The sequence below is a fragment of the Equus przewalskii genome, chromosome 14 (assembly GCF_037783145.1).
Source record: "Equus przewalskii isolate Varuska chromosome 14, EquPr2, whole genome shotgun sequence".
Lineage (NCBI taxonomy): Eukaryota > Metazoa > Chordata > Mammalia > Perissodactyla > Equidae > Equus > Equus przewalskii.
The window spans coordinates 27,396,717-27,407,010 of record NC_091844.1 but is presented as its reverse complement, the minus strand read 5'-3'; the positions used below and the strand labels follow the sequence as shown (position 1 = coordinate 27,407,010).

The following is a 10,294-nucleotide window of genomic DNA, read 5'->3' as shown; positions in this document are numbered from 1 at the left end:
GTTACCGTGGTATATCGTGTGAGTAACTGCATAAAGTATAAGCTAGCTCTTTAGTCTGTATATTACTAGGTAAAGAACAGATTCACATCCTGATCAGTGATCAACCACATTTCTTCAAAGTCTGTCTGTGGCAGGTGACTGTGCGTTTGTTATTTAGTTCATGCAGAGAAAAGTGTGTAGTCATATTTCTTCCTTGTTGCCCAATGATAAACGCATGTGACATTTAACAAAAGTGGACAGGCAGAAGAGGGAATTGGCCAACAAAGACGAAAGAGCCGCAAAGAAATAGAAAGTGGTAACAGTGGAAGTGGAATTTGAATTGAATATAGATGGAGCTATAAAAAAATAGATAATCATGGAAATGTTGATGCTGCTGCCATTGGAGAGACTCCATCATCAGTCAGAGGAACTTAGTGAAGGGTGACTTACCGGCAAAAAGGAAGAAAGTAGTTGTGATAAAAAGAATGAAGATGTCTTGGAGAAAGTGAGGCCAGCAAAAAGCTCTGCTTTAGAGGAACTGTGAGAGAGATCACACGACATTGAAAGTGCAGAGGATAAAGTAATGGAAACTGATCTAAACTTAGAAAGGAGTGTGAAAAGTTGGCAAAGCATAAAAAAGATGCTTGCTCTGTATCATAAGATAGACCATGAAAAAACAGCAAGCAACCTTAAAATGACCTTTGATAAGCTTTTTACAGGGAAATAAAACACTTTAATTCTCAGTGTTTTTAATGTTCTAAATTTGTGTGCTCAATAAATATTAACGTTACTGTTTTTCTAACTTCCCTATGCATTTGTAAACAACAATAAGAGGGTTTTTAGTGTTTTGACAAAATTGTTTAAAGTTCATGAAGCAATTGTAATTTTTTCCATTGATTATTAAGATTGCTTTGCATGGTTCCAGCTTGCATGGTCATTTTCCAGTTTCCATTCTGTTTAACTTAGACATCTGATTTTATTTTATTTCATTGTTGCCAGAAGTATACTGTCTCAAATATAAACATATTTAAAATCTGTTTTAATATATGACAAAGCTAGGTTCTCCTCCTTATTATTATTTTAAAATGTTCTCACTCCCTAGGTGAACTTTAACATCATTTTATTAGGTTCCCCACTCCATGGAGCTTCGATTAGTATTGTGTTATACATAATACTTGTTTGGGAAGAATTAGCATCTTTATAATACTGCCTCCTCCCTTCAAGGCTGTCACTGTCCTGATATTCTCTGTTCAAGCTATTCTTTGTATAGTCTCAGTGACTTTTTATAATTTTCTTCACATGGGTCTCCCACACTGTTTATTAAGGTTATTACTGGGAATTATATACATGTAGTTGTTGTTTCAATTGGGATCATTTTCTCCTATTTTTAAACTGGTCATAGATACTCAGGAAACCTTTCAAGTAGATAATAATCAATATTGTACACTGTAGATCAGAGGTTGGCAAACTACAGCCTGGGGACAAATATAACTCTTTTCTTTATAAATAAAGTTGTATTAGAGCACAGGAGTCTTCATTTGTTTACATATTGTTTCTGGCTGTTTTTCACTATACAAGGTGGAGTTAAGAAGTTGTGGCAGAGGATCTGGCCGGTGAGCCTAAGCTATTTACTGCCTGGCCCTTCACAGAACAAGTTTGCTGACCTCTGCTGTGGAGTATAGAACAGGCCTACTGAATGTTCATCAGTTCAGAGGGATTTTCACAATTGATGCTCTCCTGTTTTCTGGGTATGTGTTTGCGTACTATCAAATAACGCCATATTTTGTCTCCTTCTTAATGGTGTACTTAGTTCTGTTAAATCTTCGCTCACTCATCTAAACTTCCACAATTCTGTTAAATAACTTCAAGGATTATTCTGTTTTCAGTGAAAAAGTTGTGGTGTGTTTTTTTTCCCATCTCCATTTTATGTGTTATTACATGATTTTTCATATATTAATTCATATGTGAATAATATATTCACACATGAATATATAAATATATACGAATGTATATATAATGTATAATGAATATTCAAATATTTTGTATATTAATTCATATTTTATATGGAACTTTTTTAACATGCTAAGAAAATTATTCCAGCTTATTAGACTTTTATTATCAAAATTATGTGAAATATTATCTTTCCTTGGTCTGTTGATATGACAATATTATGTTAATATACATATATTTTTTGGTGAGGAGGATTGGCCCTGAGCTAACATCTGTTGCCAATCTTCCTCTTTTTCGCTTGAGGAAGATTGACCCTGAGCTAACATCTGTTTAATTTTCCTCTATTTTGTACATGGGACACCACCACAGCATAGCTTGATGAATGATATGTATGTCCACACCCAGGATCCGAAACTGCAAACCCCATGCTGTCAAAGCGGAGCACATGAACCCAACCATTACGCCACTGGGCCTGCCCTATGGTAATATATTTTTAATTTGAAGCTTTCCTTGGGTTACTAGAATAAATATCCTTTTTAAAATTTTCCTGTATTCAATTTACTACTACTTATTTTGGATTTTGTTGTCTACATACGAAATTAATTTTTTTTAAGTTTTATTTTAGTCATACTTTTGTACCAAGGTTATGTAAAAATAATCGGGAAATTATCCATTATTTTTCTATGTTCTTGGAATAGTTTTCGTAGCAAGGCAATTTTCTAGTCCTTAGCCTTTTGAACTCACCCTTAAAAAAGCATCTTGGTTCAGCAGCTTTTTCGGAGATAATTCTCTGACAGCTTAAAAATATTTATGTAATGATTCCATGTTTATTAGTCAGTTTAGGTGTTTTCTTCCGTAATGAGAGAACTATGGTAATTAGGTTTGTTCCAGAAGCACATTAATGGTTTAACATGTATTAGCAAGTGTCACTTATACTTTTCTATAATTTCATCCAGTGTCATTGTTAATATTGTTCACTGACTTTTTTCTCTTTTCTTTTCATTGATTAGACGCGCCAGTCTAATCATTTTCATTTTTATTGACTTCCTGAGATCCAGTTCAAAGATTTATTTACCAATTCTAGTCTTACTATTTTCAAATAATTTAATTTGTCAGTTTTGTCTTTATTAATCCATTTTCCAGTTTTCCTTAACTTTGAGTTTATTCCTTACATATTGATTTGAAGGCTTATTTAACTTCACTTCATTTTTTTGTGTTAAACGATTAAACCACTCAAAGTTTTGACCTTTGAACTTCCTGCCGCACATCTCGGTTCGTGACAGAGTGTCCTCGTTGTGATTTCCCGAATAGCCTGTGACAGCAATCTCAGACCATCTCTGTATATTTCTCAGTGTGTGGGATTTCACTACATTAACTTTTCATTTTCGTGCACTGTGATCAGAGAATATGGTCTATGCCATCTTTGTTTTTTGAAATATATTTGTTATTTATTTATTTTAAATAGGAAAATCATTTGATGTCTGTGTATGTTGCACTCATTTCTTTTGCCTTTAGTTAATCTTGAGTCACTGAATATGGTCCTTTACCCTTAGAATTACTGTGAGGATTCAAAGAATTAACGCATGTACAGACTTCAGTTTCTTAGCCATAATAAATTCTCAATAAAGCTAGCTTTTATCATTACTACTTTCTCTGTCATCTTATTTCGCACTAGTTTCCCCCTGACTTTCCTCTTACATTGACTCTATTTTCTTTCTTTTTTTTCCTGTTCTTTCAATAGCTTGAAATATTCACCTTCTGTTGTTATTTTACTAATGAATACCTTGAAGTTAAAAATATGGGCCTTATTTTATCTTATCTTTGACATAAAAAATAAATTAAATCTATTATTTTTCTCTTGTGAAATATCGAAAATTTAATGTTTTTTGTTTTTATCTTCCCTCACCCTACTTACAAAGTTCTTATTTATGTTGTCTGGAATATTAACCCAAATTACTATTATTTACTTGGGGAAAATATATCTAATTATTTCAATAATTAATCTTACATTTACATTTTACCAAAATACAAAATTATCAGCTATAGTTATTTAACTGGTTTTCTAGTCACTATTAGCTCCTTAACAACACTACTTCACCATTATTGCATCGTTCATTTTGGTCCATCCCAATATAGTCAAGGTAATCTCAATGTATATCAAAATAACACCTTACAGAAAGGCAGAGAAGTCTCATAATCTCTGATTCACTTCATATCTGAGAAATTAAAAAAATTTTTCTCATCCCTTATTAAAACTTTGACTGAGTAAGAGTTATTGGCTCACAAAATTTTTTCTTCAAAACTCTTTTTCCCTTTTGTGTGGCAAAGGATAAGACTTAGCTATCCCAACTTTTCTTCTTTTGTCCTGAAAAGAGGAGATAATTCTGTTGTTAAATTCCCAACTTACAGAGACACTGTTTAATTTTTGATGTTGACAATTAGAGAAATATAGGCTGAAATATGTTTATGAATATCTGGAGAAACCATTAGTATATTAAAAATAAGATGGGTAAATTCCATTAGATATTTTATATAGAGAAACCACTGCTCATTCATTTATTTAGCAAAATTGTGTCCTCCCCAGCTATCTGCTAGGTCCTTTGCTTAGCCCTGGGGATTCAGAAGGCAATTGGATACACTCAGTCCCTGACATGATGGAGCATCCACAAAGCGGGCATATTTTTGTGTTTCTTTTGTAAATGGCCTCTTCCATGTTCTCTCACAAAAATTTATCTTATGACAACATTATGAGGCTAGTAAATCAATTCTGGTATGTTAATGCCATGGCACACTCATAGCCACACATAGCCAACGAAATGGTGTTTATGGAAAATTTTTAAGACTATGGGAAAATGTCTGTAGTAGAATATTGAGCTAAAAAATCAGGCTAAAAAGTGCTAAATAGGGGCCGGCCTGGTGGTGTAGTGGTTAAGTTTGGGTGCTCTGCTCTGGTGGCCCAGAGTTTGCAGGTTCAGATCCTGGGTGTGGATATACGAACCACTCATCAAGCCATGCTGCGGTGGTGTCCCACATGCAAAATAGAGGAAGATTGGAGCAGATGTTAGCTCTGTGACAATCTTCCTCCAGCAAAAACGGGATGTTAGCTCAGGGCCAGTCTTCCTTACCAAAAAAGTGCTAAGTAAAGTATACTCTCAACTATTTAGTAAATGCATAGGAAAAACCAGAAAGGAAATATGTAAAGTAGTAGCATTTCTTACCTCTAGGTGGCAGATTATAGGCAATCATTTTTATGCTTCTTTATCCTTCCCTGTACTTTAAAATTTTTCTCTCATAGACAGATATTATTCTACAATATAAAAATATCAACTACTCTGTTTACAGTTCTTTAGTTCCTTGGTCCCTGTTTGCCAGTCCCTGCTCTGTGGTGTGATTGCTTTGTCATGGTTGAATGTGAACACTTGCTGGGTGTACGTTTTATTGATTCTGTTTTTCCTCTCTTTGGATCCTCTATCTGATTAGGTGGGTTGTTACTTTCTTTGCTGGCTCACCAGGGCTCAGAGCTGGTTAGTAGAACGCCATACAAAGAAAGAATCCTGCGGCTGGTGGGAGGCCTGGCCCACAGAGACTGATGGACTGTCAGCTCTCTGCTGAGGGACCTCAGGAAGCTTCCTTGCCTCCTGGTATCTGTATACTTTTGAAGTTTCTGAGGCAAGAAAGACCCAGTCCATTCAGATCCTCCTTAGCTTTTTCTGAGTCAAGCAGCCTGTATGCTTATGTGAGGACAATGTCAAATCTCTCTCCCCATCCAGATCTCTGAGCATCAAATTCTTCCCAAGATCCCTTGCTTTCTGATTCTCATCTCTAGGCTCTGATGCTCTTCTCCTGACACATGTCCTTCCCATGAGGAGAAAGCCCCACAGCAGTTCTCTTTGCTGAGACCCCCAAAAGAGTCTAGATCACTATATTAGTGCCCATAGGTCTGAGAAGTCCTTTGGCTCAGGAGAAGCAAATAGCTTAGAATTGGAAATTGGGAAGGAAAGGGAACTATCGTCAGATGTCCCTGTTTGCAGAATCTTCATTTATTTATCAACAACTATTTGCTGAGAATCTACTGTGTTACAGGCACTCAGCTGGGAAATGGGGATAGTGGAGCCAAACAGGCATGATGCTGCCTTCAACAAAGATAGCGGGACAGACATTCAATAAATGAGCCCATAAATAGATTCATCATTATGAATCTTGATAACTGCTTTGAAGAAAGAGGCTGGGATGGCATGAGAGAGTACAAGGGGGAGCTGACTTAGTTACCCACACACTCATGAGCTGATTAATGCTTACGTCACACAGCCTTGCCAATCTAATGCCTTCCTGAGGATGTTTTTGAATTTGCTTTCAGTGGCATTTTCCTCACGGAAGCATCCTCTGCCCTGGCCACGTTCACTGAGGACATGAGATATAAATATTTATAACCTGTGATAAGCCTCATAAAGCTAAACCTTTCAGAAACATCTGGCTTTTCACTCTAAAGTGATCCCAGGCTGAAGCTATGTAATCCTGAATTTCTAAGCAGAACAAAAGTGAGAAGACTGTTTATCACTGATAAAATATTTCCTCCAGTGAACAAGCAGGAGGATTCTTAGACATGCTTACAAGGTGTTGTCGTCAGGGTCGGGGAGGGACAAGGGATAAAAGTGGGAGCACAGTTGGCTTCTGAACTAATTTCCTGGAGAACTGAAGCTCAGTAGTAAATGACCGTTACAAAGCATCATTTCTTCATTTCTTTATTTCACTGAAATAAACTAAAGTGAAGAGGATGTTCCCTGACCCAGGGTTTCCTAGAGCCTTTGCTGTTTTATTGCTGGGGGGAATTGTGGCATATGACCTCTCTTTTTATTGTGAAAAAGCTGAGACCTGAGGAGGCAAACAGATTAGTAGTAGACGCAGCACTGGCACAGAGTTAGGTGATTTCAAGTCCGTCGTGCTTCCATTTGTCTCCAACTCCCAGATGCTCAGTTCCGAGAAAGTTTCGTGGATCTGTATCTGTTGCCATGGTTTGGCAGAGCCATATCACCTTATAAAACCTCTATTCCCAGTAAACGTTAGTAGAGAAAGAATTCCTTTGTAATGTGCTTGAGATCAAAATTACCATGAAGTAAAATTATCATGAGTTCACTAAAATGAAAGTTACAGTAACATATTCAGAGGGATTCAACGTTCTTGTCTAAATTTATGTTTATTTTATTTATCTAAGACAAATGGAAAATGAACATCATACTTGAAACATGAGGGTTATCTAAAATTGGTCCATTTCCTGTTGGAAAGACTGACTTGATTTTCTAATAGTTGTATTTGTTGATATCCAGGCAGTCTTATTTAGTGTCAACTAAGAAGTATTTACTAAATATTGATCTACTCTTGCTTTTTTACAATTCTATTATATATATTATATAAAACACTCATTGTTTTGTGTTTTATATATATGTCACACATATTCCATGTATATTATATATATGTAAACACAAGGAAGTAAAGCTTATGTAAACATCTACCTTATGTTACACACACACACATACACACCACACAACATAAGGTGGTGAGACTGTTTTACCTAAGCTACCATTAACATATGACATCAACACTACCATTTTATGCTCAGCTTTATCTTCTTTGCCATTGTTTCACAAACACTCTGATTACCTATTTGAAAAATTGAAAGAAGAAATGGATATTAGATGTAATATCAGCAGTAAAAAAGTCAAATGCGTTGAAGAAATTCAGGAGATATTTTCAGATTACAAATATCTAATCTTTTTTCGCCATTCTCCCCCATGTACAGTCATTGTGGGTGACTATATATATATATATATAAAATATACATAATGTATAAGGTATAATAATAATATAATATATAACAATATATTACTCATAATATTTTATACATATATATATCTCACACAAAATGACTGTACGTGGGAGAAAATAGTGAAAAGAGAAGGCAAAGTCTAAAATTACTCCAGGATTTCTGATTTTTAAATAGTTTTAATTTGTATTTATTGATTATAAGTAAGAAAAATTATTTCTTATGTGGTTTTTGAACATTTTGGGGTTAAGTTGCTAGTTCCTGCCACTTATCCATATTCTACTAGAGGTTTCATGTTTTCCTTGCTCTTTTGTGTTAACTCATCATGGATAGATATAGATAGTTGATAGATACATAGACAGATAGATAGAGATGTAGAAATAGATACATATAGATAGAACATCTTATAGATAGATATAGTATCTTTTTTTGCAGTCAAGATCACATAACATAAAATTCACCATCTTAACCATTTTTAGGTGCACAGTAGTGTTAAGTTATGTGCACGTTATTGTACAACAGATATCTAGAACTTTTTCATCTTTTAAAGCTGAAGCTATATCCCTTGAACAGCTCTTCTTTTTCCCCTCCCCCACGTGCCTGGCAACCACCATTCCACTTTCTGCTTCTAGGAGTTCGACTGTTTTAGATGTCTCATGTAAGTGGAATCATGCAGTATCTGCCACTTTGTCACTGGCTTATTTCACTTAGCATAATATCCTTAAGGTTCATCTATGTTGTAGCATATGACAGGATTTCCATCTTTTTTAAGGCTGAATAATATTCCATTGTACGTATATACCATATTTTCTTAATCTATTCACCTGTTGTTGGACATTTAGGTTGCTTCCACCCTTTAAGCTACTGTGAATAATGCTGCAGTGAACATGGTTATGCAAATATCTCTTCAAGATTCTGTTTTCAACTCTTTTTGATCTAGCCAGGAGTGAGATTGCTGGGTCATATGTTAATTCTATTTTTCATTATTTGAGGAACCTCCATACTGTTTTCCATAGCAGCTGCAACATTTTGCATCCTCATTAATAGTGTACAAGGATTCCAATTTCTCCACATCTTCATCAACATTTGTGATTTTCTGATTTTTTCATACTGACCATCCTAACGGATGTGAGGTGATATCTCATTGTGGTTTGATTTGCATTTCCCTAAGGATTAGTGATGTTGAGCATCTTTTCATATGCTTGTCGGTCTTTGGAGAAGTGTTTATTCAAATCCTTTGCCTAATTTTTAAGTTGGATTGTTTACATGTTGTTGAATTGTAGGACTTCTTTATATCTTCTGGATATTTAACCCCTTTTCAGACATATGGTTTGCAAATATTTTCTCCATTCCATGGGTTGCCTTTTCACTCTGCTTATTGTTTGCTGCTCAGAAGTTTTTAAATTTGACGTAGTCTCACTTGTCTATTTTTGCTTTTCTTTGCTTGTGCTTTTGGTGTCATATCCAAGATGTTATTGCCAAATCCAAGGTCATGAATCTTTCCCCCTATGTTTTATTCTAGGAGTTTTATAGTTTCAGGTGTTATATTTAGATCTTTAATCTATTTTGAGCTAATTTTTGTTTACAGTGTAATGTAAGATGTAAGGGTTCAACTTTGTTCTTTTGCATGTGGATTTCCAGTTTTCCCAATTTCATTTGGGAAGAATATTCTCTTCATTGGAGAGAATATCCTTTCCCCATTGTGTAGCCTTGGCACCTTTGTCAAAGATCATTTGACCGTATATGTGAGGGTTTGTTTCCAGATTCTCTTCTCAGTTACATTGGTTTATATGTCTGTCTTTATGCTAGTGCCATACTGTCTTGATTACTGTAGATTTGTAATATGTTTTGAAGTTAGGAAGTGGAGGTCTCCAGTTTTTTTTTCTTTCTTGAGATTGTTTTGGCTATTCAGGATCCTCTGAGATTCCATATGAATTTCAGGATGCTTTTTTCTATTGTTCATAGTTGACTCTTATGATCCTTTTCATTTCCGTGTCATCAGTTATAATATCTCCTCTTTCATTTCTGGTGTTTGTTATTTGAGTCTTTTCTCCTTTTTCCTTAGTCTAGCTAAGGGTTTGTTGATTTCATTTGTCTGTTAAAAAAATTAACTCAAAATAATAATGATCAAATCAAAAATAAGGGTCAGGTTCTGATTCCTGTTCCCCACTCCGCCTTGCACTCCACCAAGAACTACAATTGAGTATTTGTTAGAATTCCTTGAGATTATGTCTAAAGAAATTTCAAACTTGCTTAAGTCCCAAAGACAATTCATCAATGAACATCGCTAAAAAAATACACACAAGTACTCTGGGGGGGATGGCTCAATCCAAGCCTCACTCACTTGGTGTCATTGATGTATATCTCTTTGTTCTCTTTCCTCAGAGTTGGCCCCATTCCAAGGTTTTCTCTGGGGGAGCCCAGCAGCTCTAGATTCCCATCGATAGAAGTCCAGTACAATGGGAATGAGATAGTCCACTTCCCAAAGATTTCAACCTAAATTCTCATGATTAAGTTTTGTTGGTCATGATTAGTTCGACTTAG

The 10,294-nt window shown here is 35.3% G+C and overlaps 1 long non-coding RNA gene across 1 annotated transcript in view; it reads left to right on the top strand.

Moving 5' to 3' along the window:
• The first annotated feature begins 52 nt into the window (after positions 1-52).
• LOC139075724 (uncharacterized) overlaps positions 53-10,294 on the top strand; it is a 28,094-nt gene continuing 17,852 nt past the window's right edge. Inside the window, exons 1-3 of the long non-coding RNA XR_011526447.1 lie at positions 53-134; positions 1,558-1,727; positions 2,299-2,411. This is a non-coding gene — a long non-coding RNA (uncharacterized lncRNA). The remainder of the gene's footprint in view (positions 135-1,557; positions 1,728-2,298; positions 2,412-10,294) is intronic.